This window comes from Lemur catta, chromosome 7 (genome assembly GCF_020740605.2).
Source record: "Lemur catta isolate mLemCat1 chromosome 7, mLemCat1.pri, whole genome shotgun sequence".
NCBI classification, from domain to species: Eukaryota; Metazoa; Chordata; class Mammalia; order Primates; family Lemuridae; genus Lemur; species Lemur catta.
In genome coordinates this window covers 86,952,338-86,975,160 of record NC_059134.1, presented here as the reverse complement: position 1 = coordinate 86,975,160, position 22,823 = coordinate 86,952,338, and the positions used below count along the sequence as shown (strand labels likewise).

Genomic DNA, 22,823 nt, shown 5'->3' with positions numbered 1-22,823 from the left:
TGGTCAACTCAATTTTAGAGCAGTATTCCATAGTGTTTAAGCAAATGGCTTCCTCCCTTGGGATATTTTGAACCAACTTTTGTCCAGTGATAGTCCCTTGGTTACTAATAGAAGCCTGAAATTTGCCGTAACTGTCATCCTTGTTCATCACATCTGATTCTTCCCTTAAGGATCTTGCTTGTTCATGTGTTAACTCAGGTGAATAATTTTGTGCAACATAATCTAAAAGTTAAAATCTCATTTTTTATTAAAAAAGAGGAAAATATATTTGAATATTCACTATGAATAAGACTGTATTATGTACTCAGCCTATGAAGAGGCATCTGGAGCATTCCATTACTTAGAAATTTGTGTGGAAAAAGTAGGGGCAGGCATGAAAACAAGGACATTCAGTGCAACAATGAAGTGTGACAATGAAGAATGTGGGCAGGTATTACCAATGACAGATGAAGTGACCAGCAGACTGGGGAGAATGGAGTAAGTGGTTATAGGGGCACAGACTGGCAGCTCTCCTGGATGAGTCTAGCTACAGACCAGATGCAATTTGAATAACTTACTGGCATAAGCTCTTATTATTCATGACATGACATCATTTACGCATGAATACAAACTCCTCACAATGTTCTTAAAGCTTGTTACTGTATTTTGCTGATGCTGAACACAAACACATGTCTTACCTACAGTGTGAAGGAGACTGGAAATGATAATTCATTTTCTAGTCACATTGAATTTACTCTTTGGAACTTTATAACATAAACGTAGAGCAATGCATCCTCCAACAACTTCACCTCTTGAACTCTTTAGATCATAGTCACTGCATTCTTACAACATGACCTATTTTAATGTTGATGACACTGCTGCCTTCCACACACAGCCACCAGCAAAAAGCCTGGAGAGGTTCTTGTAGTCCATGCAAGAGAAGCAATCTCATTTACACAAATACCATCCCTATCTTTTCTGTCAGAGTTTAACATGATCTAAAAGAGCATATTTTCACCACACTTGTAAGATGTGAAACAACACATAGATTTGAAAAGACCTTTGGTATAAAAAGCATTCTTGAAGGACACTTGCCATCACTCACACTACCTTTAGGTGCAATAAACTAGAGAGGATATTGTAGTCAGAGCACAAATAGGTGAGGACTGACATACCAGCCCATATATGCATCTCAAGTCCAAGAGTCAGCTGGGGATAGTGAGAGCCCATATCTCACCCCACATCTGATGTGAGCATGTCTTCATCCTGGAGGCCCCACCCCACTTGATCTCATGAAAGTAGTACTGCACTGGCTCACCCACAAGGCCCGTATGTTGAGATGGATTCACTTTCGCTAATAGCTTTCAGCTCATGATTATCCACCTTGGTCTCAGGCCACCCACACAGCTCATTTTCAAGGTTAAAATCACCAGAATACAACTTCTCAAACCATCAATGTACTGTGTGTTCATTAGCCACATCCTTCCCAAACATTTCATTGATATTTCAAGCTGTCTGCGCTACACTGGATCCATGATGTAACTCATATTCAAAAATAATAAGAATTTTTGACTTATTCATGGTTTCATAAAAATTGCTTTAAAAAAATTTGAAAGATAATCACAAGCCAAAACGTGTGTTTGATGCATATATATTTAGGATTGTTATATCTTCTTGTTGAATTGCTCCCATTATCAGCCAAGGCAAAGAATTTACGATTAAAACCCCAAAGGCAAATATAGCAAAAACAAAAATAAATATATGAAACTTAGTTAAATTAAAAACTTCTTCCATATGTGCACAAGTGTTTATCAATTAGTGCCAATTTAGTGATGAGTACATGTGGTGCTTGTTTTTCCATTTTTGTGATACTTCACTTCTAAGAATGGGCTTCAGCTCCATCCAGGATAATACAAGAGGTGTTAGTTCACCATTTTTTTTTTATGGCAGAGTAGTACTCCATGGTATACATATACGCATTTTATTCATTGCTACTGAGTGCACTGTGCATTATCTGGGGGATGGGCATGCTTGCAAGCTCTGACTCAGGTGGTATAAAGGCAATATATGTAACCAAAGTGTTTATACCCCCACAATGTTCTGAAATAAAAAAAAAACCTTCTGCATAGCAAAGGAAATAATCAGCAGAGTAAATAGGCAACCTACAGAATGGGAGAAAATATTCATAAACAATACATCCAATAAAGGGTTAATATCCAGATCTACAAAGAACTCAAACAAATCAGTACAAAAAAAAAACAACAAAAAAAAACAGCCTCATTCAAAAGTTGGCAAAAAATATGAACAGAAGTTTTTCAAAAGAAGATAGACAAATGGTCAACAAACATATGGAAAAAAGCTCAACATTGCTAATCATCAGGAAAATGCAAATCAAAACCACAATGAGATATCACCTTACCCCTGTCAGAACGGCCATTATTAAAAAGTCAAAAAGCAATAGATGTTGGCATAGATGCAGAGAGAAAGGAACACTTATACACTGTTGATGGGACTGTAAATTAGTACAACCTCTATGGAAAACAGTATGGAGATTCCTCAAACAAATTAATGTAGACTTACCATCAATCCCACTCCTGGGTAACTACCCAAAGGAAAACAAGTCATTTTATTAAAAAGACACCTGCCCATTGAATGTTTATGGCTGCACAATTCATGGTTGCAAAGATGTGAAGTCAACCTAAGTGCCTACCAATTCATGAGTAGATAAACAAAATGTGGTATATATACACCATGGAGTACTACTCAGCCATAAAAAGGAATGAAATAATGTTGTCTGCAGCCTTGGATGGAACTGGAAACCATTATCCTAAGTAAAGTAACTCAGGAATATAAAAACAAACACCACACATGCTCTCTAATAATTGGGAGCTAAACAACGGGCACACACAGGCACAAAGAGATGTAAAGGACATTGGAAATCAAGAAGGAGGGAGGCTTGGAGGGCATGAGGGGTAAAAACTTGCCTATCTGGTACAATGAATGCCATTCTGGTTATGTGGACACTAAAAGCCCTGACTTAAGCATTATACAAGGTATCCATATAACAAAAATATCTGTACCCCCTTAATATTTTGAAATAAAAGTAAATAAAAATAAACAAACAACTAAATAAAATGACAAGGACTGTTAATATCTTCTTTATTTTACTAGCAGCATCTATAAAGAGAGAGGAAAATGTGGATGTTGAATAAATATTTACTAGTTGGTTGGGTAGCAGGGGAGAGAATAGAAGTCATCATAGAGAATGGACAACCAAATCTTAGAAAGATTAGTGTACCAGGAGAGTATCCTGAGAACTCTACCTGGATCTAAGATACAGGTCTTAGATATAATTAGAGTTACAGATGATATATAAAGCCATGATTTAGAAATGAGTAAGAAACAGAAATAGAAAGAATGAAAAAATTCAAGAAAGTACTGAGAGAAAAAACTTCTCCCCTGCCTTTCTAAACTGAATTTCAGTAAAAAGAATGGTTTCCTTGTGGAATTTCTTTCTTTTCTGATACATTTTCAATTTAGCATAATTGGTCACCTTCTGCACTGAAATTATATAAAAGAACATCTAAATCCTAATCTAGTCCCTAAAATTAGTCATACACTTTTCTCATATATAATTCCTATTTTTCACAAAATTTTAGAAAGCATTCATTACTCTAAAGAACCACTGATTAAAAGCAGGTCTGTTTGTTGCACTGACACAGCAAATTTTATTTAAAATGTTTGTTTAAAGCATTTTCATATACATAGTCACAATGGGCAATTCTGTAAAATTTATGAAAAAGTGCAGGTATGCCTAGCTGTAATTTTCAAACGAAAAAAAAAACATTATAAAATGAAACAAACAACATTAAAGGTGATTTGCCTATGGACTGAAGCACCAAAGTGGATAATGATGAGCAGAAAGCTGTAGAGGAAGTGAATCCATCTCAACCTATGTGTGAATTAGCAGCAAAGTTACTATTCCAACAACACTGGACCATTTGAAACAAATGGGCAAGGTAAAGAAGCTAGATACATGGGTACCACATGAATTAAACAAGAATCAGAAGAGAAATCATCTCAAAACTTGCTTTTCTTTGAGGTCACAACATAAAGGCGAACCATTTCTACACTGTATTGGTACATGTGATGAAGATGGATTCCTTTGACAATCACAAGCATTCAGCACAATGGTTGGCTAAAGATACAGTGCTGAAACACAGTCCCAGATGGTGCGCACCACACCAATTAAGTCTGAATATACCAATCCCCTCCTCATTAGCTATTTTTGATGAATATTCAGTTTTGGACTGAAGCTAGTTTGTGGCAAAATCAAACCAAAATCAAAGTTCTATTCCCAAATTATTTCTACTACACTGTATTATTGCTCATTATTAAGGATTTCAAATAGCTTTAGGGCACACAGTGATAGGAGATTTAACATTCACATTATAATATTAGCAAAGCACAAATTAGATGAAATTCTAGCTACAAAGTGATGCTGGGGCAAGTGGCAAAGTTTGTCAGTCATTTCAGATGCTGTCATTTTAGGACAATTAGGATGTTTTTCATTAAATATTCTTTTAATATCTTTAAAATAGATATAAATGTGTCTTTTAGATTTAAAAATTATTTTCAGATGGAGTAACCATATCTCAACTAACATCTTGGATTTATGAAAACACAGCTGGAACATAAAAACATCTAAAGATCTCCTTGTCCTTTGTTGATAATTTAAACATAGTACATTTTTTTTTAAGAATGGTAAAGGCAATAGTGGGATTTGAGCTAGTTCAAAACAGCAGAATTGGAGGCTCAAACCATATTTCTGCCCATTGTTCCTCTTAAAATTATCTTCAGTCACTCTTATTTTTAGCTTTATAAACCCTTTTGTAATATTGTAGATTTCTATTGTACAATAAGACAAATTTTATGGCAGTTAAAAGATCAACGTGTCTTTAGGCTTTGTAGCATATCCAGTAATGGTTTTCATTCTTATCCCCTAATCAAAACATGTACATGAATAATAGCCTTTCAAAAAACAGGACTCCAGCTAATCCCCTACAAAAATACTGAGGCAAGATCAAGCACTTCAAAATGAACTATATACTTAATTTTACATAGTATATTATTACTTAAAAGGCATTATTTATAGACTTGCATGATGAAATACTGCACTAGGTTTAACAGGAATCATTTTGAGAGGATAAAATAGTGATAAAAACCTGAATTGATTACTTACCATTGATCACATTAGTCAAAGGTTAATTTCACTATTTATCAAGTGTCATTAAAGAAAAGGGAAGAAAGATGGGGTGAAGGTAAATTGAATGGCATGGTAGAATGGGAAAAAAGCCAACATTTCCTATCAAGATTTAAAATCAAAGAAAATAAAATGATCTGTTCAAAAAAGTCAAAGACACAAAATCAACTGAAACTTGATGCCAACTCTCATTTGTCCTACCTGCTTGTGTCTCAAACTTTCAATCAGACACATCCTGGGGAGATGAGACCCAGGAGTATGTGACAGGGAGATGATATGGCTCAGCTATTAGAGGTGATGGCAGACAAAAAGGGTTTTGGTTTTGAAAGGATATCTTCAGAAAAGTGTGATGAAAACACTTATAATTAATATTTACCAAGCGTTTTGCTATCTGGCAGACATTGGGCTAATTGATTTATACTCATGAGATCATGTCATTCTCACAATTATTTTATGAGATAGGTACAGCCATTATCCCTTTTTGCCAGATAAAAATACAAAGGCGTATGAGTATAACTTGTATCTTTTATAAATTTAGTAAGTGGCATTCCAAGAATTCCAAACCAGGCCTATTCAGTTCTAGAGCTTGGGATATTAAGCCCAATAGATTTTGTGCATGACTAAAGTCTATGAAAAATACAGTGCTTTGAGGAAAAAGAAAAAGGAAAAAAAAGGGTTAATATTACTGTCCAATTCTGGGTGTTTTCTAACAATGAATATATAGTTTGAAACTTTTTGACTCTTTGACTTTCCAATTTTTGTTACTTTTTACCTGAATACATAATACAGGCTTATTATAGCAGATAACACAGAAAAATTCCTCACTAAAAATACATTTTTTTTAGTAATCATAAATCATTGACAATATTCACTGATAACTGCTAAATGTTTTTCTAAAACTCTTGGAACCAAATATATTTCTAGAGGCAAATTTTTCAGATTTTAGGAAGGTAACAAAATGAAATACCACACCTGATGAAATACCAGGACCGAAGCACTACTCATTATCCAATACCATGATATTTCTTCAGTAAATCATGGGTGCATTTGAAATAAAATAAATAATCACTAAAAATCACTTTATGTCAGTTCAGGTCAAGATTTTGTGACAAATAAGTTCAAAATTAGGTTTTGTCACCAAATACATTATGAAAAAAAAATTAACAGCTCTGTGTATTTAAGAATTGCAGATAAGTGATTATGAACTTGCGTTATACATTTTTTTTTCTTTTCTGAAGCTTGATCTTGTTCACTTAATCATATATCTTAGGATACTTTTTTTGGTGATTACATAGAGATCTATATCATTCATTTTAATAACTGCATATTATTCCATTTTATGGATGTACCATAGTTTATTGCTAGTGATAAAAAATTAATTCTGGTTATTTGTCAAACTAATTTTGACCTCTTTTCATCTTTCATCTGCCATGATTCAAATAATTTTTATTAGGCTATTTTCCTGGACATGTTTCTTGTACAATAATTCAAAAATTAATATTCATCCTGGAATGAGTTAATGTGATTTCCCATCTTCATGGCCAAAATGCATGCCATTTTCGGAAGGAGAGTACTATATTGTAAGAAACTTGAAGACAGGAGATTTTGTATTCTAATTAATTAGGATAAGTATGAGGCTTTGGGCATCTTCTTATGCTACATTAGGCAGCTAAAGAACCAGATTTCTACCTACAAATCTATGAAAGCTTCTGCCTCCGATATATTGCTTTGGCATACCCAGGTTCTGATTCCAAGTTGTTAGATTTCTTTGTTATACTATCAGCTCTTCAATAATGAAGACCATCTTCCACCAAACATTCAGTGCCTACCAGATGGACACAGAGCCCCATATGAGGGACAGGGCAGTGCCTCCTGTACAGTGCAGCAGGAAGCAAGGTGGTCACTGTGGACAGACAAGTGGCCTTAGTGCTCAACTTTGGCATGGGATCTGGAGTTAATCTTGGGCTCCAGAGTTTGGAATATTTGGAAGAATTCCTTTGCAAAATTGCAACAAGCTACAGATCAGAGCAATATGTTTGAAGCTTTGGCTGTCAAAATAAGACAATCTCAAAAAAGTAGTGGAAGACTTTAAACAAAATGGACTCTTCATTACAATTTTTGAGTTTTGGGGTACAACCAAACTGCCCCCCTGGAGGGTGAATTTTCTCTCTTCAGTGCAGGAAGTAGCCAAGAATGAAGTTGGATTGAAATACAATTTTGTGAATGCTGGAAAGTTAACAATTATATACTAAAGCTACACTGAAGCTTAGGACCCTTAAATAAAGTTAAACAAATACACATACGAAATTCTAGCAAATATAATCAATATGATAAAATCAACGGTGACAGGAAATAAAATCAATAGTGACAGAAAGGATTTGCTTGGAGACAAGGGGTTTGGTAGGAGAGACGGGAGAAAAGAATTACAAAAGAACAGTAGGAAACTTTTGCAGATCTTAGATATGCTCATTAACTTAATTGAATAATGATTTCAAAGAAATATATGTATAAAACATATATAAAATATATATATGTATAAGGCATACACATATATACCTTATCAAATTTTAAACGTTGTATACATATAATTTACTATATGTCAATTGCACCTTAATTAAGCTGTTAAAAATGAATTGAGAAAATGTTCACTTAATTGCCATTTTTGAAAGAGTTCACTCAAATTTTTCATATATTAAATTTTGTAAGCAGTTTTGTTTGGTATAACTTGAGATGAGAAGGAACAGTATATTATTCAAATTAATGAGCCATTAGACTTAAAAAATAGAGTAATTTGTAAGCACAGAAAGAGTTATTTCTTTACTTCAGTTTTTCCATATGAAGTTGGAGCTGAGTGTACGGGTTTAAGCTATTTTCACAATATATGCAATTTAACAAATGGATTTCAATCTTTGATATTTTTATGTAAGATCTTCCTGAGGAGGATCATCTGGATGTAAAATGTATAGAAATTTTGACTCTTTTCAGCCACCAGCTATGCATAGATTCAATTAACATTTTAGAAAGGTGTTATAAAGGGTCCTATGAACATCCGGTATAATTTTATTTCAACAAAGTGCGATTTGCATACTCTTAAGCTTTAGAGAAGTGAATTTCTACACTTCTACTTTCCTAGGTCTTCACAAAATTGGCTATTAGCCCAAATCAAAGCATCAGCTAAAGTGGTTTTGCAAAGGTATTTTTGTTGTTATACAAAATGCAAACAGTGAAATTAGTTGAGTAAATGTGTGTGTGTCTGTGTCTGTTTACCATAATCTTTTATTCTAATTTCTTTCCAGTAAATTTAAAATGAGAGAGGTATTCAGGAAAATATCCCTTAGAATTTGATTTTGACAGTAATAAAAATTATTAATCATTAAGTTAACATTTGTGAAGTGCCTAGAAAATTGCATAGCATGTAGAAAACTCTATGTAAGTGTCTGTTAAGAAAAAAGAAGTAAATAAATGCTTTTTAAAGCATTATTTGTTAATCACATATCCATGTTTAGTGAAAATTATATAATTTGGGTCCTGAGTATTGCAATTATTCATGCTCTGTTCTTTATACATATAATTGGATTATTGGATTTCAAGGTCTGAACCAAAAGAGGTACAACAGAAAATAAAAATTATTCTCATCACTGGTTTCTTCACTTTACTTTCTACTCCTTCTCTCCCACTCACTGGGTTGTCTCTGTCTCTGCCTCCTCACAAAGGAAGGGTGGTGGCATGGAAGATGCAAAAAACAAAACAAAACAAAACAAACCCTGCATTTGACAACTACAGTTAATCTGGTAGAGGTGTCTTCATTTTGAAAGATATCCAAATGCTGGTTCTTCCTCTCAGAAGTTGCATATTTAGGGTACTCAGATCCATTTCCTGGTTCTTTTAACCACCCTTCATAGTCACACACCTGGACACAGTCCTTTCTCACCTTCCTTCTCTCCTTGAACTCTTTCCTGGTATGAAGCATTAATTTCTGGATGGAACTAAAATTGTTTACACTTAAACTTTATCTGGGAAAAACTTAATTCTTCACTTCCTCTAGGGGTAAATTAGAATACATGATAAAATATTTCAGTGATGGTTGTTCTAGGAAACTCACCTACTCCTATGCATGTGAATAAATATCCATTAATGGTCATTGAACTCTAGTGATTTTAACCAGACATTCTTTTCTTTTTGTTTTAAACAATTATTGTCTTATAAATCTCTTATTAAATGATGTCACCAAGAGTGAATTTTTGAAGGAGCCTAGTGGAGGAATATCCTACTAATTTAACATTGTAATACTACTTTAAAATGGGTTTATATTAATAAGTAAATTATCTGAAATGCCTTATCATTAGCATAACAAAAGACTCCCTCACTCCATGCTTGACTCTTCTCCCTACATTCCATGCAGGTTTTTTCAGTTGAGGTCCCCAGGCAGAACTCTGGAAGAGGGTCTCTTCATGAGGCTACATCTTTGGTTTCCTTTTGTAGGGTTCGCTCGGGACAGAGAAAATATTTTACCTTGTTTCATGACAATCAGTGGACCTAGATAGTTCAGCTCAATTATCTCTCCTTTTTTAGACTTTTCCAGGCAAGAAGCACATAGTCATTTTTCTCTCCTCCATGCTCCAAATAGCACATGAGAAGCTTTCTAAGTGGATCCATTGAAGGCCCATCACTGGGCTTAAGATGGACACTGTACTTGCTCCCATCCTAACAAACAAGGGGGAAGAATCGCAGAGTTATTCAATAACTCTCTCCCAAGAAATCCTCACTATGGATCTCTCTCAAATCAGTCTTGCCCCAGCCCTGTCACCATGTTTGGCTTAAGTCTGGGTACAGCTAGGAAGCTAAGAAGGTCAAGGGCTACCCTGCTGGCAAATTTTGCATAGATAGTCAAACATTTATATTTTAAAATAAGAGGTATTGACACTTAACTGTGTTTAATTACTAATTATAGTAATCATCCCAAACTAAGATATTAAAACAGCCTCTTTTAACATTGAATTAAGTGTGTAAATAATATAATGTTATTAATGTTACACAGGGATGCTTCTCACAGATATGTCTCAAAGCAAGTTCAATGGATTCTTTGATCATCTGCTTCAACGGATTCTTATAAATGACTTTGAAATAGAAGTCACTGATGAAGATTTCTCATCAAAGATAAAACATCTTGCCATTTATCATCAAAAAAGGAAAAGAATGAAAACTTGTTATTTACATATGACATACTAAGGTGAAACCATTCTATATTATTGAAAGATTAAAGTTTTGGGCTAGATTTTATAAACAAAAAAAGGGTCTGAAAGACAAATGTTTAGAACTAAAGATTCATCCTTTTCTTGCTATGAGAAATTGAAAATCATTAAATCTGTACTGAATTCCTTTTAGTTCATTATTTCTGAGCATTTTTTTATGACTAGCACTAAACCTGTTTTATGGGAAATAACTTACAGGTAAGAGAAACATGCATCTCTTATTTTTGAGAGTTCTTTTGTTGTCTTAGTAAAACACCCCAAGGTGTCTTGGAAATTAAAATATTTTCACATTCAAACTATAGCTCTTACGTGATTCTTTTACTAAAATCCTTTGTCAGATTACCTCTGATTGTTCATTTATAATATATAGTTCCTGCATTTATAATCCACTCTTACGTTGAGTGGTACCTGCAGAGCATACATTTAGTTTTCTGCCATGGCTTAAAAATCAGCATAATTATTGTATTAGGCATGCACATAGATTTTTCTTGCCTATCTAATTTCTGAAGGATTTTATTTTATTCATTTTTTAAGAGTTCACAGTATTTCAAACCTCAGGAACTAGTAATAGGGCAACAGTTATGAAAGCATTTTATAATCTTTACAAAGAAATGAGGAGATGACTTTGCTTAGCATTAATCTTTACATACTTTTAGCTATGTACTTATTTAGTTTGGTTATTGAAATCTTTATTTATTCTACCTTAGACCTTACCATGGTATTTTAGAAAGAACTACTATCCTTAGTGTTGCCTTGAGTAGCAAATAAATGCAAGCATGAAATCATATTTATATAACTAAAATGAGGTATGTAAGACATGCATATCCTAAATTCTGTAAAAAATGTTTTAGTTCTGCTGCCATTAGCTCTATATTACTCTCTTACCAAAGTTTTAGTTCATTGAGGAGGTAGAAAACTTCTCAATTTTTCCAGTTATATTACATAAAATCCAGATTAATATTTTGAAGACATCCAAAAATGCTGAGAGCACTTATGTCACATTTAACAGAGGTACTACATTATAAGAGAATGAAGAATAGATTCTTTGCACAGGTTTTAGAATCAGATATACCTGAGTTCACATAATTCTAACAAATTCTACTCTAATTTACTAGCTGTATGACCTTGAGAAATTTACTTAAATTTTCTGAAAGCCAGATTTCATATCCTTATAATGGTATTATTTGCATTGAAGTGTTGTTTTCAGGACTGCAGAAAAGAAAATAACCTAAGTCCAGTATGATTTCTATTAATAGCATCTCTCAAACTTTTATATGCATTCAAATCACCTGGAAATTTTGGCAAAAGGTATATTTTAATTTAGTGTGTTCAAAGTGGGACCCAAGAGTCTGCAATTCTAAGAAGCTCCTTCATAGTCTTTAGATTGCCCACTGAGTTGCAAATGTCCTAGAAGTTTCCCATTAAATAGTATCCATTGTAATTTTATAATAATTGCTTTCTTGACCAACTGATATATTCTCATTTTATGAAAGGAATTTAGAAAATAGCATCCTAAAATATGCAGCTTTGGTATGCTGATTACTTAAACTGAGGGCATTTGTGAAACAGTAGATAAGGGAAGGGCCTTTCTCTGAACTTCCCTTGACTGCCTAAAGACAGATCTTCCAAAACAGAATCAACTGTTATGAATTCCATCCTCAGGAATCTCATCAACCAGAGAAGATTAATTCAGATAAGAGAGGACACCAGGGGTCCAAACTACCCATAGACAGACTTTGGCACAGCCTATCCCTTATTTTTCTGGAAGCCCACCTATCTTTCTCCCAAATCATTTACCCTCCCCTAACTTGCCTACATCCCCCCCCATCTTCCCCATAGAGAGGGTATATAAGCTTCTAGATCTCACTGGGTTTGGGATATTCATTTTTCTTTCCTCTGATGACCCTGTGCACATAATAAATTTGTATACATTTTCTCCTTCTCATCTGTCTGCTCTCAGTTTATTTCATAGGCCCAGTTATCAAACACTCAGAAGATGGAAAAGAAGTTTTCCAACCCCTGCATTATCAACGGGAAATCCCATTCAGGCTTTCAGCAGGGTCCATGTCATTTGCCATCACCACTAGCTGAGCATTCTTGTTCTCCACCAAGGTGGTGACAATATTAACCCCTGCTCAAATGACAGGTGTTCTCTTAGTGGGAACATCCCCTTTGCTGGCAGCTTTCTTTTCAGCCAGGCCAACAGTCTCTCCATCTTTTCTTGCTTTGTCTCTGTCTGCACTTGTGGACCAGTTAAGCAGTTGAGTAGCTGTTTGGCGGTCCAAAGCCTGAGTGAATGAGTTAATTGCAGGAGGCATATAGAGGATAGCCCTTTACCATAGCAACCGGATGTAGTACGTCCATTTGACAAAGTGGGTGAGGTCCCTTATGAGCTAGATGTCCTCTCCAAGGCCAAAATTCTTAGGTCTTTTCTCAAACAGGGGATTTACCACCTTCTTAGCCTCCTGCTTCTTCACAGCAGCAGAGCCCAGGGCCTTCTTTCCCTTGGCCTTCTTTCCTTTGGGCATCCTGGGTAGCTAGAGGAGAAACTATACCACATTTTTTTTATCCATTCATCCATTGATGCACACTTAAGTTGTTTCCATTACACAGCTATGGTGAATAATGCTGCAATGAATATGGGAGTGCAGATAACTCTTTGAGGTACTGCTTTCTTTACTTTGGATACATACCCAGAGGAGAGACTGTTGGTCACTCTATTTTTAATTTTTGAGGACCTTCCATATTATTCTTCATGAAGGCTGTACCAATTTACATTCCCACAAGCAATGTACAAGGATTATGTTTTCTCCATACCCTCACCAATACTTATCTCTTGTCCTTTAGATAGCAGTCATCATACCAGGTGTGAAGTGAAATTTCACTGTGGTTTTTATTTGAATTTCCCTAATTATTAGTGATGTTGAACACCTTTTCATACACCTCTTGGCCATATTTTATGTCTTCTTTGCAAAAATGTCAATTCAGATCCTTTGCCCATTTTTATTTATTTATTTGCTATTCAGTTGAATGAGTTTCTTATATATTTCACATGTTAATGCTTTATCAGATATCTGGTTTGCAAATACTTACTCTCAATCCATAGATCAGTTGCCTGTTCATTTTGTTAATTGTGTACTATGCTATACAGAAGCTTTTTAGTTTGATGTAGTCTCATTTGTTTATTTTTGCTGTTGTTGCCTGAGCATCTGGTGTCATAGCCAAAACATCATTGCCAAGGCTAATGTCAAGAAGCTTTTCCTTTATGTTCTCTGTTAGGAGTTTTATGGTTTCAGGTCACACCTTTAAGTCTTTAATCCATTTTTAGTTTATTTAGGGTATTTTAGATTTCACAAATGAGTTGATGTGTCAAGAATTAAACCTGAAGTAGAAATAAGAATGTCAGAAAGAATTTTTGCTACCTATTTCACAAGTTCTAAACAAAAGAGAAACTAGTTTTTAAAAAGAGTTTAAAGAAAACTTAGATAAGTATGAGACAGAAACACAGAGATCTGAATCTGCTGGAATGTTATCAGTTGCTGGAAGCATTTGAAAACCTCAGGAAGTTCAACATAGACAAACACAGGTTGGCATTGTTTTTCTTGTTCAGATTTTTTGTTTATTTTAAGATACCATCTGAACAAAACAGCCAAAAACAATAGGGAAATTGACAGAACATTAAACCCCCTTTAGAGGAAAAGTGATAAGCTACATGCAGGGGAATGCTGAGAGACAGATGAAGGGACTTTAGGTAATCAGAGTAAAAATTGCTGCCTGATGGAATACAAGCAGCAAGAACCTCATTTTGTAAAATACTTGATGACTTTTAATAGCTTCATAGTATTTGGGCTTTATGTTGTATGATATTCACCCACTGACAGGCTGACCCTCTTCTCCCCCAAGAAGTTATCAGTTCTCTCTAGAAAAGTAATTCTGTGGCTGTCTTGCCAAAGATGAACTCATGAATCAGTGATGTGAGCAGAGGTGGCATCCCAGATAGCATTCCGAAAAAATCCATAAATTCTTTAAGAAAGATTGTTTCTCCACTGCTGTCAGGTGCTATTATGCCTAAATCATACAATTCCATTTGAAATCTGAGGTGGTCTGGAAAAGTGCCCTAAAGAGCTAAAAGAACTGAAAACTATGAAAACAAAAGTGCCAGGGAGACAGGATATTTTATTATTGCACAAAGGTCAAGAAGAAAGATGTAGGGCATGTCACTTTCAGTAACAATTTAAAACACTACAATTTAATTTATATCTGGGCTGTATTACGCTGTCATTGAGATACAAAGTTTTAGGATCAATTAGCAATTTGTTCTAAGTTCATTTTAAATTTCACTAAACAAAGGACCTCAAATAAGGGGGGAAAAAAAAAACTTTATGTAATCTAAGAGTCCCAATATTTTAAGAAGAGAACATCCTGGGTATGCCAGTCTTGTCATAGGATACTTTGTTATATAATACTTAATAACTCCTCCCATAGGCCTGCTATACCTAACATACACTGCCTTTAAATTCGGGCAAGGATTCATTTATATATAACCTTGTTTGCTTGGCTCTTAACCTAGGCACAAGCACATAATAGTTGGTTAGTAGATAATATATTAGGAAGGAAAAAACAATCTATGATTTTAAGTAGAGAATAAAGTGTATTATATCAATTTATATTTAGCAAGATAAATCATTAGGAGAATTAAAAAGAAATACCATTTGTTTAAAGTTTTTTTCTTTCATGGTTACCTTTCCCATGGACAAAAGTTTTCTTTTAGTTTGTGATGGTGTTAGGCAGAGAGCGAGGGATTCTGGGTCTCCTAAGGACAAAAGTGGAAAGACACCTACGACGAAGGCCCCCATCTTGGTCCTGCCACACCCTAATCTCCTGAGCTACTGTCATACCTGGGGAGGAGGGAACACCCTACAAATCGGCCAATCAACTTAGCACACCAGCTGCAAAAGAATGTAGAGGACTCTCTAGCCCACAAGCCAAGTAACATAGGTACCATAAAGTCTGAAAATTGATCTAGAACAACCTGCATGCATAGTAATGGAACTCCCAACTGTCCAATCAAAGTGGTTCCATCATGACAACTGTGCCACTAGAGAGGTCCCAATCTGGGCACTATAAAACAAGATGCAGACCATAACCAACCCTTTTTTGCACCCTTCCTTTTGCTCTCCCTTTTTTTCGACAATGGATCCAGTTGTCTGTGGCGTATGTGTCACACTCTGTAAACCTATATCTTGTTCTTGCCCTATAAGCCTATCTTTCCCTCCTTAATAAACCTTGTTTTCAAGCTTGCCTTACTTTGGTGTGTCTGGTCATTCTTCGGTTATGAACACACTAAGAATCGACATTTCAGACTAAAACCTGACAATGGCACATAGCTAATTGTCCTCTGTGAACTTCATTTTGAATGCCTAAGGAAACACTGCAAAGAGTTTTACCACAAAAGTTGTGAAAACTAAGATTTACCAATGCTTAGGATGATTTACCCTAATTAAAACACTTAGGATACAAACCAAATTAATATGAATCCTTTCAAAGGGCAATTCAAATTAATTTATCAATTAGATTTTATTTATTCTTTTTCTTTATTAATTCAGTCAACAGATATAATAATATGATGAGTTGGTGACAAAGTTATGATTACCTGGAATGAGCATTGTAGGTACTGAATGAGATGCTAGGATCTGTAAGAGTGCTATAAGAACGCAAATATATGAAAAGCTAAGATAACTAATATTTTGAACAAATAACAGTATTATGTTTAATAATGAAATCAATTAAAGGCATTTGCAGTGATATAGGGAAAAGAGAATATCCATAATACAATCATTATTTAACAAATCTGAAAGTAGTTATAGACAACTCAATAGTATTTCATTTTGAAATAAGAAAAAATATAAAGGTTTAAATATTATAAAGTGGCAACACAATTTATAGAATACATATTATCAAATTGAAAACTCAAAGAAAAAATGGATTGAAACACTTTAAAATCTATTAAGTGTATTCAGAAATATGAGTAGTGACAAAATAAATACACAAAAAGCTATATATTTATGTGCCATAAAATATAAATATAATTATTGTCAAATAAAAATAGCATTTTAATAGCAATGACACTCCTAGGAAAAAGCTTTACACACACACACACACACACACACACACTGATTATATGAAGAAAACTGTACCATATTAATAAGCGACATAAAAAAGAAAGAAAAATACAGAATGAATCATTATATTACCTGGAAAAAAGAGAAAGGCAGGAATGAGAAAGTGGAAGAAGAAACTAGCACTCTTTCTGATAGTTCCATTCTAAGACTATTCCAATAGATACATACTTATAAGGTTTCCTCAGCTTTTGTCCCCTCCCCCAAATAAAGGTAATGGCTTTTTGGCATATATTGATGGTGGAGGTATCTTCCCACTCTTTTTAGCTGTACCATCTTGGAATGCTTTGCCAATTAAATGCCATATTCAAAATAGTTGCAATAATTTCTAGGGTACCTGTTTTAGGAGATCGGAGTATTACAAAGATCTGTTTTGGTTCTCTCTAGTTTCTAAGAGACAAACATCTGAGTATAATAGTTTGCTAGGAACTATTAATTCTTGGGTTTGCTTTTCCTTCTCTTTTCTTCCATCCTTTGACAGATATGTTTCTGAGAGACAATCAAGGCTGCTCAGAACTCAATGACTCCTTTCCAAATATCAGAAACTACCAAGAAGCCAATGGGTTCATTTGCATTCCAAAGTTGAAAAAGGATTATGGGGTTGAAATAAATGATGATGTTGGTGAGGGAAATGATTTAGTTACTCAGAGTTAATATGGTCAGTCAGGCTACCTTCTTAGATCTTATCAACAATGAGAAATTGACTACCTGCTTTTATCTAGCCTCAACAAAAGGAAGTGTCAGCAATACCTATAGCCAGATATCAAAGCAAGATAAATGAATGATTTCACACTTATACTAATAATAAAGAGATAAGAAAAATGTTGTCTAGGACCATTCTAAGCACAGGGAGATTCATAGCTGAGATCTAGAAGACAAAATTGTACCCCACTGCATTCAAGAATTTGTGAATGAAATTTATAATAATTTTATTTTGTTCAAGAGAATTGTAGGGCCTAAATGTATTTGCTCTTTGTTCATATTATAACATGACAATTCAGCAAAAATTCCTAGACTACTGATTTTGGTTCTAGGTACTATAATCTGTCCTTGACAATGCCCTAGGCATGATAAATAGATGTAGAAGAATAGCAGCTCCCATAACCCAGTGACTGAAATGCACCATTTATACATGATTTTTGAAAGAGTGCTGGCCTCTGTCATCCAGGGGCAATAAATGTGGTGCAGCTATCAGCCTTGTTGACAGTGGTCTGCTCTTAATGCAAATCTTACTATAGGTCCTTCCTTTACATTGATTCTATTAACTAACCAAAATATTACCAATATATGTTTTTTCCTATTTAATTTATCTAGAGTTAATTTCTATTGCTGGCAGACAAGAATTGATATATAATATTATACAAGAGTATTTATGTTCAAATCTTATGTTCATTCCAGTGAAAATCACAAATAAAGCAAAAAAACCCAAATTGTCAACCATATCATTAAATATTACCCTGGGAATATGGGTCCCTTAAGAAGACTTGATATAAAAGAAAGGATAATTTTTGAGGTAAAAGCATACTATCATTATCTGCAGATAATACAATCATAAAATTAAAAAACTCAGATAATTACCTCAAAATTTCTATAATAAAAATTTTAGAAATATGTATTAATAAAATATACAAAACAGAATAATCAAATAAAGAATAAATGGATCAATCAGAAGACAAAATAGAAATAAATATTTCCTATATGTAATAGAAACAAATATTCTAATGCATAACAAAATAAAGATAGATTTCCCTAATAAGAAATATAGAAGTCTAAAAAATGTGATAAAGCAAATCAAAACAAATCAAAACAACAGTTACCAAATTTTACTGAGAGACATTTAAGACCTGAAAAATGTTAGAGATGTGATAGGATTATCAATGCCGTAAACCACCTTAAATTTAGTGGTGTAACAATAACCACAGATTCTGTTGGTAAGGATGTTAGATGGGGTACAATAGGAAGGGCTTGTGTCTCTGTGCCACAATATATGGAGCTTCAGCTAGAAAAGCTCAAAATGATGTGCTGACTCAAGCAGGTGAGGGCTAAAATCATCTGAAGGTTTATTCATTCACATGTCTGTCATATGTCTGATACCTGGCCTGGAAGAACTCAAAAGTTTAGGTTCATCTGGGCTGTCAATCAAAGCACCTACTCATGTCTTTTTCATGTGACTTGGGCTTACCAGTGGCTGAACCCAAGATAGTGGCTGAACCCAAGATAAAACATTTCCCAAGGAGAGGCTGCATCCAAGAGTGAGCATTGCATGGTGGAAGCTGCATGATTCTCTCTGAGCCAGACCAGAAAGGCTCACAGAATCACATATGACATATCCTTTCTGCTATAAGAAAGTCATGTTTTGTCCCAAGCTGTGATATATCATTCAACACAGCCATGATTCATAAGTAAACATTCAATTAAATGTTAACGAATGAAATCAGAATGGTTTATTATGTAATATATTCATCTGAAAAATTCAAAAACTTCTAAAACAAGGTATTTCATTTTTAAATATCTTTCATTGTTGACAAAAAAGAGCAAATTGGAATCTACTGTGGAATGAACACACTAATAATTGCAAAGGCCCTTTTTATTTGTGATATAATCAGTTCTGAAGTAAAGTATCTTTGCTTATCTACTTAAGCAAAGACAAGAAATGAAAGACAGTTACTGCAAATAAGTAATGTTTCTCTGAAGACAGAGGCTTGTTTGACTGTGAACTGAAATAATCTCATGAAAACTAAAATGGAGTATTTGGAAGGAAGTGAATTTGTGACTGAAAAATAGTTCTCTGATTTCTTTTTTAAAATGTCAATTGTGATAGATTTCTACCAATTAGTTTTGTACTTCTATTTCCTCCAGTCTATCCCTAAAGGTAAGCAAAGCAAATAGCATCCAGTGTTCAGTATTTGACCTCCCGAAATGCAGTTACTATTCATAAAACAGCTGCAAAAAGTGGGACAGTTTTATGAATCAACTAAAATGACATCATTGACCAAATCCCTGACTTTCACACCAGGATAGACTAATTTTCTTTCCTTTTCTTTTCCCTTGTGTTTGTTTATGCAAAGTTCTATGCCATGTCTATGGAATTCTAAGTAGACTAGAAATCTAATGACCTGAGTTTTAGCCCCTTCTCTAACACTATCTAGCACTGTGTAGATTATTTTTCTTCTCCTGCTTAAGATTTCCCTCTTGTCAAATTTCTTCAAGCCTCTAATTTTCTGATCCTATCCATCTTAGATAGTAACAATTTAGCCATTAACTATAATTTTTCCAAAAGGATAAACAAACATTTTTTCACACATGATATTAGCATATGGAAGAGTAAGCAAAATACAGTGAGTTGTTAGTTCCTCTTGGTGGTGGAAAGTATATGTTTCAAAAACTGTTTGGAAAAAAAAGCATGGAAATTAGATATCTCCAAACATGAACATTTCTTACTGAATTTTAATCAAAGGAATAAAGATAACAAAGTCAAGGTACAGTAATAGCTTCAAAGTCCCCTAAATACTACCATCTACTTCTCCATTTCTACATTTTATTCCTTTCTAAGAAAACAGAAGTTATTCTCAATGTGTAACTCCAGATCTATAAAGTGAAACTTCAAAATCTTTCCATCTTCAAAATACTGAATTTGCAGCTTAGATAGTTTGGCACCAACTGATAGTTGTATAATAAGAAAAAACAAACTTGTTTTCTCCTACTATACTCTCAGACCCAACACTTCTCTTTTTGTCATCAAAATGTGTGTGTGTGTGTGTGTGTGTGTGTGTGTATGTGTGTATGGTTTTCCCCCAATAAGCAATTCTCTGACACCAACTGGGTATCCCACAATTCAATTCAATTCTATCATTAACTAGGGTTAGTGTATATCCCACAGATTATGAACTCCATCCCACAAAACTGCCCCTTACTTCAGATGCCAATCACAAGTACAGGAATACGTTTCCAGTTTACCCACAAATTCTGTTCAACTTGGCTACAAATCAGATATTCCCATGGACCCATTTTCACGTTTGTTTTTCTAGAGCAGCTAAGAGAACCCAGGAAAACAATTTAAATTGCAAATTTATGGCAAAGGGTATTTTAAAGGCTAGAAACATGCCCGTCTCTTCTTGCTTGTAAGGTCTCAGTTGAGAAGTCTGCCGTTATTCTGATGGGTTTTCCTTTGTAGGTTACCTGCTTCTTTCACTTACAGCTTGTAGGAGGGTCTCTTTGGTGGTTATTTTGGTCAGTCTGATGACCGTGTGTCCTGGTGTCTTCCTGTCTACAATGAATCTCCCAGGAGTCTTTTGAGCTTCTTGTACCTGGATATCTAGATTTCCAGCAAGTCCTGGGAAAATTTCCTCTCTTATATCCTCAAATAGCTTATCCAACCCTTGTGTATTTCCTTCTTCACCCTCAGGGATGCCTATGATTCTCACATTAGGGCTCTTCACATAATTCCACATTTCTTATAGGCTTTGGTTTTTTCTCTTATTTCTCTGCTATATCTCTATGACTGACTTATTTAATTGAAAGGTGTTATCTTCAATCCCTGAGATTCTTCCTTCTGTTTGAGCTACTCTGTTCTTGAGGCTTTCCAGAGTGTTTTGTAATTTCTTGAATAAATTCTTCATTTCCACAAGTTCTGTTTGATTTTTCTTTAACATTTCAATTTCTTTAGTGAATTTTTCTTCCAAGTCCTGGATTGTGTGTGTGTGTGTGTGTGTGTGTGTGTGTGTGTGTGTGTGTGTGGTTTCTTTGTGTTGGTTATCCATTTTCTCTTGCATATCATTGAGTTTTCTTACAATCCATGTTCAAAATTCTTCTTTTGTAACTTTAATGTTCTGAATTTGCTTGATGTGCATTGCTAGAGAGCTGGTGTTCCCCTTTGAGGGTGGGCTTTCCATTTGATTCTTTGTACTTCCAGAGTTCTTTCACCTGCCTCAGTGGGGGCAGGTGGAGGAATGAGGCTGCATGGAGCTGGGTTGGGTGAGCCTGCCCTCGAGCTCCACAAATGCTGTTAGCAGGGGTCAAAGGTCTGTTTTCTGCTTCTGGGCAAAGCTGCCTTGGAGGGGCTGAAATGGCCTCACTCAGCAGAAAAGTCTGCGTGTGGGGGTGGGGCTGTCAGAGACCTGCAGTCTGAAGCAAGCCTCGCTCCTTTCCACCCTCCCCTGTCCCGCTGTTTCTCCTGGGTCTCTGCCAGCAGGCAGGACCTCAAGCCAGCAGATCTTCCCTGGCTGTGATGTGGCTGGAAGGTTCTCTGACCAGGGAAATGCAAAACAAAACCACAGTGAGATATCACTTATCTCCAGTGATAATGGCCTTTACCAAAAAGTCCCCAAACAAGAAATGTTGGCACGGATGCTGAGAGATAGGAACACTCATACACTGCTGGTGGGACTGCAAACTAGTACAACCTCTGTGGAAAGCAATATGGTCATACATTGCTAGTGGGACTGCAAACTAGGACAACTTCTGTGGAAAGCAATATGGAGATACCTCAAAGAGCTACAAGTAGAGCTACCATTTGATCCAGCAATCCCATTACTGGGCATCTACTCAAAAGAACAAAAGACATTTTACAAAAAAGATATCTGCACTAGAATGTTTATGGCAGCACAATTCACAATTGCAAAGAGTGGAAACAACCCAAGTGCCCATCAATATATGAGTGGATTTATAAAATGTGACATATGTATATCATGGAGTTTTACTCAGCCACAAGAAACAATGGTGATATAGCACCTCTTTTATTATCCTGGATAGAAGTGGAGCCCATTCTACTAAGTGAAATATCACAAGAATGGAAAAACAAGCACCACATGTACTCACCATCAAATTGGTATTAACTGATCAACACTTAAGTGCACATATAGTAATAACATTCATCAGGTGTCAGGCAGATAGGAGTGGGGAGGAGGGGATGGGTTTATTCACAACTAATGGGTGTGGTATGAACCATCTCAGAGATGGACACGCTTGAAGCTCTGATTCAGGTGGGGCAAAGGCAATATATGTAACCTAAACATTTGTACCCCCATATTATTCTGAAATAAAAAAAATTAAAAAATTAAAAATAAAAATAAACAAAAGCTAAAAACGAACAGCCAGATGAAGAGACATATAGGACAAGTTTTGGTAGTGTCTCAAGTGCAGGAGTTTCTG

At 35.0% G+C, this 22,823-nt stretch overlaps 1 pseudogene; it reads right to left on the bottom strand.

The window, feature by feature from the left end:
* Nucleotides 1–12,521: 12,521 nt before the first annotated feature.
* LOC123642091 lies at nucleotides 12,522–13,022 on the bottom strand (annotated as a pseudogene).
* Between the last annotated feature and the right edge of the window lie 9,801 nt (nucleotides 13,023–22,823).